Genomic DNA, 8,146 nt, shown 5'->3' with positions numbered 1-8,146 from the left:
GTGTGCTGTGAATGTGTGCATGTGTGTGTTTGGATATGAATGTGCACATACCTGAAGGTGCCTGGGAGCCAACAATTTGGGGAGGGGAGGAAGGGTTAGTTACTACAAAGTACTTTTCACATGTCTACAGAAGAAAGTATGTAGTGATGTCAATTCCCATCAAATTGTGCTCAGGTATCCAAAATCACTGCAGATGGTAACTGCAGCCATGAAATTAAAAGATGCTTACTCCTTGGAAGAAAAGTTATGACTAACCTAGATAGCATATTCAAAAGCAGAGACATTACTTTGCTGACTAAGGTCCGTCTAGTCAAGGCTATGGTTTTTCCTGTGGTCATGTATGGATGTGAGAGTTGGACTGTGAAGAAGGCTGAGCGCCGAAGAATTGATGCTTTTGAACTGTGGTGTTGGAGAAGACTCTTGAGAGTCCCTTGGACTGCAAGGAGAGCCAACCAATCCATTCTGAAGGAGATCAACCCTGGGATTTCTTTGGAAGGAATGAGGCTAAAGCTGAAACTCCAATACTTTGGCCACCTCATGCGAAGAGTTGACTCACTGGAAAAGACTCTGATACTGGGAGGCATTGGGGGCAGGAGGAGAAAGGGACAACCGAGGATGAGATGGCTGGATGGCATCACGGACTCGATGGACGTGAGTCTGAGTGAACTTTGGGAGATGGTGATGAACAGGGAGGCCTGGCATGCTGCGATTTGTGGGGTCGCAAAGAGTCGGACACGACTGAGCGACTGAACTGAACTGAACTGAATACAAATTAAACCCAAAGATTTAGTTCCTTGAAAACAAATCTAGTCCTTTCTAAAACTGACTTTTATTTTTTCTACACATTTATGTTGACCATTAGCCCAAATCACTACAATTTACAGGTTCTATTAAGTCAAACACTACTGCAAAACTACTTTAGAAATATTTTAAATTCCACAGTCCATTCTAAAGGAGATCAGTCTTGGGTGTTCTTTGGAAGGAATGATGCTAAAGCTGAAACTCCAGTACTTTGGCCACCTCATGCGAAGAGTTGACTCATTGGAAAAGACTCTGATGCTGGGAGGGATTGGAGGCAGGAGGAGAAGGGGACGACAGAGGATGAGATGGCTGGATGGCATCACCGACTCGACGGACGTGGGTTTGGGTGAACTCCGGGAGTTGGTGATGGACAGGGAGGCCTGACATGCTGCGATTCATGGGGTCGCAAAGAGTCAGACACGACTGAGCGACTGAACTGAACTGAATTTCATCTAAATATTTATCTCCAAAAAACCATGCACTAAAGTAGCCACAACCTTTCAATTAGTGTCTAGCTCACTTTAATAAACTGTTATAGCTATTTCTTCAGTAGATATCTATATTTCCATAATAGGCATGAAACTTTAAATATTTCCTACTAATGTTGCCAACTACTCCTAACCGCTATAACCCATTTAGACTACAATCACTAATTTCTAGATACTTGGTAGTTTCTCCCTAGTTAAGTCATTCAAGGAATAATACCAATTTTAGTCTCTGATTGAAAACAGTGTTGTTGAAAGATCATGGTTTGCACAGCATAGTAAATACAGGTTCTCTTTTAATCCATACAAGTTTCTATGAATTTTTTCAATAATTATTCTAAGAGGTATAAGATTTACCTTATAAATTTACTGTTCACAAATGTAATCCATTTTTCCCACTTTTGACTACTTTTCATTCAGTTTTTTGTTGTTGTTGTTGTTAATTATGGTTTTGACTCTTTGAAGCTCATTAATATTATAAAACCTTGAATAGGTATACTTCACAACAAGGTTTCTTCTTAATTTAATGTTCTCTTTAATGGAGAACACCATTTTCTCCACCACTGCACCAGATCATTTTTTTAAAGCTACAAATGGTCATTATTGCATTAGTAAGTTCAGAATACTGAATTTAATATTTCATTAAAATCCTCTATCTTTTGATGACTCATACTATTACTGTGAATATCAATTCTAATAACAGCCCTAAAGTGTGAAAATAGGAAACTGAACTGAATACACATATGGATCATAGGAGTTTGTTTTTAAATAAATTCCTAATAACAGCTTGCTGTGTTGTCACTATCTCTTCTAAAAAATGGAAAATCAAGTGTTCCAACTTTTAGGTTTCTATTAAAATTTTACTATATATACAAACAAAATATGCAAATATTCATTTATTCAAAGCTTGGAATGTTTTTTATTTATAGTAGTTTGATCAGCCTTATGCTATTCCTATACATAAGTTCACATTAGGTATTAACAGGTGAGGATCTGGGGATGTTGGGGTAAAAGCATGAAAGTCAGCTGAATGGAAATCAAATCCATGAAGACAATCTACTATACTACTACACACACACTATGGACAAACATTATAATCATTTTAAATAAAGCAACTGTGCAAACACTGTTACTCAACAAATTGTATAAATAAGCCAATATGTGATTTTGCAATACCATGGAAAATAACAAAAAGCGAAATGCATCTTAATACGAATATTTCTCTAGTGTTTTCTACTTCTTTTTTAATTTTGCTTAGTGAGTTAGAAAAGGAAACTAAAATAAACTGTAAATTATTCAAAAGTACTGTGTAGAGGTCTCTGAACAAATTTACCTAATATACAAACATGTCTTAAATCTCCATGAAATGTTAGAAATTTGATTCCTGCTGAAAGCCAAAGGATCTCTTCCAGGAACATCACTGCTTAAACTGACTGTAAATCTTCCAAAAAACAAACTGTTCAATAAATTGCCTTACTCAGTCACAGACTGATAGCTGAGACTTCCTAATTACATTATCCCCTGTACACACTGTAACATCTCTCTAACAATAGCATGGAAAGCAGGAGTGTGGTGTTCTCCCTCAAGACTAAGAATACAACATGCTTGCATTGTTGTTGTTGTTTTTTTTAATTAGTTCTTTATTTTTATTTTTTTTTACTGAGCCCCGCAACATGTGGGATCCTAGTTTCCGGACCAGGAATCAAACCTGCACACCCACGGGGTCTTAACCCTGGACCACTTGAGGAAGTCCTCTATTGGGTTTTTTAATTACACATTTCAAATGACTTTTGAAAGCCCAAATTATATCTTGGAAATCTCAGAGTCACAACAAATCTTCACAGGCATCTGAGTCGTACTAATGACTTAACAAAATAAATGTGAAAGTGTGTGATAAACACTTTCAAAGTGTGTGTAAAAGGCATTGTGAATAAAAAGTACCAACAGATTCTCTAATTTACCCTTCTTTTTCTTTTTTTAAAAAGCTACCCAGAGAGGTTAAGTAAAGTTACTATGTGTAGCAAGTTAACAATGAAGGTGAATATTTTTACTTCAGCAAAACATTCTTTAAGGAGTCTAATGTTATTCCAATGCAACAGACAGAAAAATGTGGACTAAATGGAGAAGGGTGTAAGTCAGATCACTAAAGACTAGCTTTATCTTGAGGTTTTAAATCAGACTTGCCCTTTACAAAGATAACTAGAAATAGTTTGAAAAATGGATTGGAATGAGACTTAAGACTGGAGATAACAAGACAAGGGAAAAAACTAATACAAATCTCTTAATGAGAGTAAAGGGAATAAACTAAAATGTAATTTCAGTTACTTTGAGATGCAGGCGTGGTAGGACTTAGTGATCAACAGGATGTGGAGAGTGAATTATAAGACAGGGTTGATTTCCAGCTTTCTAATTCAGACATCTGGTTATTTAAAAATGCTACTCAGATGGCAAATTTGCATGGAGTGGGGAGTATGGAGGCTGGATTTGGTAGGTGTGAAGACAACTTTGGTTTAGGACATTCTGAATGTCCCAAGCTAAACATTTTTGATTGCTGTGGGACATCCAACATATATAATTACTATGCGGAATTATATTAGGAAAACCATGTGTACTTTTAATTTAGTAATAGTGAATTTTTATTTTATTGCTCCAGGAAGCAGAACTAGGAAGGGGTAGATAGACAAGTTACTAAATGGCAGGCATTTGGTCAAATACATCTGGGCAAGGGATGCAACCCTTTATGATAATCGATCGAACTCTCAACAATTCAAGAAACATCTTGAGTATGTACTATATTCAGGTATTGTACAAAATCTAATGAATAAAAACCAAATAAATGTTAGGCTCCAGGCATTTATGGTCAGACTGGGGAGACAAATTTACAAACAAGAGATTTCCACATGATTCAAGGGGTGCAATCACAGCAGTGTGTACAAAGTAGAGTGAGAATAAGGTTGAGAATGGAAACAAGAGAACACTAGATCACAGAGATAAAGAGAAAGCTTAGAAGTAAGTAAGAAAGGGAGAAAAAACTTCAAAAAACAGAAAAGAGTCAACAATGTCAGACTGATAGAGGCCGACATTAGAAGCGTTAACACGCCAGGTAACAATTACACATTTTGACAGGCCGGCTAGACCACAGATTCCCAACCTGGTGTCTCCCACAAGACCTCTAGGGTAACAATAAGGGTCTATAAGCCATTCTTAATATTTTAGTATGCTTTTTAAAAAATTGTACCTTAACCTAAGATAGGGCTAACTTCTTCACCTCTGACTGGAATTATATTAGCTTAGAGTGGTAACACCATCATCTTATATTTGTCTGAAGTCCCGATTAGCAGATATCTGATTGATAAGAGGAGGAAATAAATGATTAATTTGTATTGTAAAATAGGGGCTTTGAAAAAAAAAAGGAATAAATAAAAGTAACCCTTCGTACTTAAAAGTCTGAATTAAAGGGTTAAAATGTTGGGCCAGGGCTAATAAAGAGTACGCTTAACAGATACAAATAACCTCTTCTTTAAATCAAAACACTAGTTACCTAGGCAAGCAACTGAAGACACATGACTTGAAAGTAGTCCAGATAAAAGAGACTGTGATTTTGGTTGATTACAACTTCATCCTGAGCCAACATGAAGCTCCAAAATGGCTATTCTAATTAGCTCCACTAATAAGATTATGCACAAGGAGTGATGTAACCGTTTTAACAAAATATCTGGAATGCAGTGGCGCACTACCATAGTTCAAACTTTAAAACATACAACGGCCAACCATCCAGAGGAAGAATTAAATATTGTGTCTAGAAAAGAAAATGCTCAGGAGTTGTCTCATAACAGTAGAAGTGAGGTCAGGTACACAGAGAAGAGGGAACTTTTAGTTTATTGTTCCAGAAAGCAGACCGAGGGTGAGTGGATTGAAGGAAGTTACTAACAGCAGATTTCTGGTTAAAACCAGGACCTTATGAACTATAAGAATTATAGTTCCACATCAGCATAAATGTTCATTGGCATACGGGCTCAATGAACTCATAATCATTGAATATTTTTATACAAAGTAAGGATGATTCATCTCCTGGTGTTCACACTATATTGTAATTGCACGGTTAAAATGATCTGTCTCCCCCACTAGAATATGTACTCCTTGAGGGAAGAAATGTGATTTTATTCATCTTTATGGCTCCACAGGGTCCAGCACAGGATGCCAAGCACATCGACTGCTCTGTAAGTCTACAAAATTAACAAGTGAAGGAAGACACTGACTATTTTAAGAACCACTTCTTTGGGAAATGGGAAGAGATGCTCCTGAGGGTCCCTTAAAATTCTACGATGTCCCTAGTATAAAGCCCTGATCCAGAGTTCATTCTACTTCATGACACAGCTAGGGGGTAGGGTACAAACAATGTGCTTTAGTATGTGACAGATAGCACACCTTACCTGACATCTTTATTGAAATGCTAGCACTTTGGCATTTGAAATGCTAAACTATAACGATAGTTTCCTTGCCAAACTAGAAAAGACATAACTCCTGACAGTTATATTATGAAGCCATCAACAAATCATTAAGTATGAAAATATTAATTGAGAGTCTCTCAAGCACAAAAGAATCTCTAGAACAGGAAAATTTGAAAAATCTTGTTTTTTAAATATGCAAGCAGTAGTAGGCAGAGCCTGGCGGCTCAGCTGGTAAAGAATCCACCTGCAGTGCAGGAGGCCTGGTTCGATTCCCGGGTTGGGAAGATCCAGCGGACAAGGGACGGGCTACCCACTCCAGTATTTTTGGGCTTCCCTTGTAGCTCAGCTGGTAAAGAATCTGCCTGCAATGCGGGAGACCTGGGTTCGATCCCTGGGTTAGGAAGAGCCCTTGGAGAAGGGAAAGGCTACCCACTCCAGTATTCTGGCCTGGAGGATTCCATGGACTGTATAGGCCATGCAGTTGTAAAGAGTTGGACACAACTGAGCAACCTTCACTTCATAGCAGGCAGAGCAAAATGCCTTCTGACATAAAAAAAGTGATGGCATTTAACAATGAGAGGGAGACGGAAAGAGTCAATGGAAAAAAGGAGGGGAAACTGGAAATTTTTTAAAGAAATTTTAAGTTACAGGATCATACATGGATACTATCTTGCTAATTCTTCTTCACCTTCTACATAAGCCTTTTTGTCTTTACCAAGTCACAAGAAATTCTTCCACAAAGTGGTTGGGGAAATAAAGTACAAAACATAAATCAGTATATTCTGTTTCTTGATTTTTAACCTCTAGTAAATAGTAAGATAAAGTTTGAAAGTACTGCTCTGGGTAATAAGAATATCAAAGATTATCAGGAGATCTTATTCCCAGTATTCTCCATCACTTTAGCTAAACGGTAAGTGCGTCCTAAGTCTCCTCAGTGGTGTCTGACTCTTTGCTACCCTATGGACTGTGGTCCCTCAGGCTCCTCTGTCCGTGGGATTTCCCAGGCAAGAGTACTGGAGTGGGTTGCCATTTCCTTCTCCAGGGGATCCTCCCGACCCAGGGATCAAGCCTGTGTCTCTTGTGACTTCTGCATTGGCAGGCAGATTCTTTACCACTGAGCCATCTGGGAAGCCCCTTAGCTAAAGCATATACTTGAAACTGTCTGAATAGGTAATCAATCTCTTAAAATAAGTAAGATAAACATAAGCACACAACTAAACCAATTCTGGAACCAGCAAAGCTGTATGCCTCAGGGTTGGCCACCAAGATGGGAAGTGCTTTCAAAAGTTGTATTTAGGAGAAACATAAAATTCAGGCGAGGTCTGACAATGCTGTAGGTGCCTTACACATTTGTACAGATGCATACACATACACACAGGGAAGTTTTACAAACCACTTTCATTGTTTGAAGTAAGGTAAGGGCGGGATAGGGGCTCAAACATGCTGCAGACTTGCACGTAAATCCTAGATGTGTCATATTAATTTTCACAATATTGTCCTTTAAAACAAAGCAAAATATAGACACTTCATGCCAGGTACATGTTTCTGTAAGAAGAGAAAAATACACTTTAGTGCCAGCTGTCTACCTTATCGAGGAACTTTAAGCTATTTTTTGAAAATATGAGTATGGATGGCACCGTAACACTTAATAGACTGACATACGTGCAGGATTTTAAGAGTGTGCATTTCTTGTAAAGATGTCTTTGCATCTCTTTCCTAGAGAAAAACCAGTTTTGAGTGTTAGGAGAGAAAAATACTTGAGAAGGAAATTACCCTCACTCCAAATTCCCTGGTCCCCTACAACAACAGCACACAGAAGGGGAATGGACGGACAGCGCAGTCCAGCATCTGCTCCAGAGTAGGGGCTGAGAAGGGTTAGGACTGGGGACAGCAAACTGGCCTCCCAGTTTGGGAGGAAGGGGAATATCGCGGAGGGCGGCTTGCTGGGGTGAGGTCAATGGAAGGCGGGGTACACCCTGCGCTCCTGGGCTCCTCCAGCCCGTCCCGCCGGGTCTGCAGGGCCGCACCGGACCCCCCACCCCCGCCACTTCCCCCCGACTCGGCGCCGCCGAGAGCAAGCAGCGGCCCCGGCGGCGCCGTACCTGTCGGCAGGAGCCGCTCGACTCCTCGCGCCGGGCCGCGGGCCGAGGCCGACGGAACCACCGAGGCCAGGTATAGAGCCTGGCGGCGCCGCTCCGCCCACCAGCCTCCTGGGACGCGGTCCGGGACCCTCGAGCCTGCACAGCCGCTCCGGGGCCCATCGCCGCCGCGGCCTCCCGGGCACCCCCGAGCTCCAGCTACCTGGGCAGCCACCCACCCTCCGCCCCAACCGCGGACGGCCTCCACTTACCCTCAATCGCCATGATGCGCTCGCCCTGGACCGCACCAAGTGCGCGGCCGGGGGCGGCG

Source organism: Oryx dammah, unplaced genomic scaffold (genome assembly GCF_014754425.2).
Source record: "Oryx dammah isolate SB20612 unplaced genomic scaffold, SCBI_Odam_1.1 HiC_scaffold_21, whole genome shotgun sequence".
In the NCBI taxonomy this organism is placed as follows: Eukaryota; Metazoa; Chordata; class Mammalia; order Artiodactyla; family Bovidae; genus Oryx; species Oryx dammah.
The sequence above is the reverse complement of the archived record's forward strand: the minus strand, read 5'-3'. Positions refer to the sequence as shown.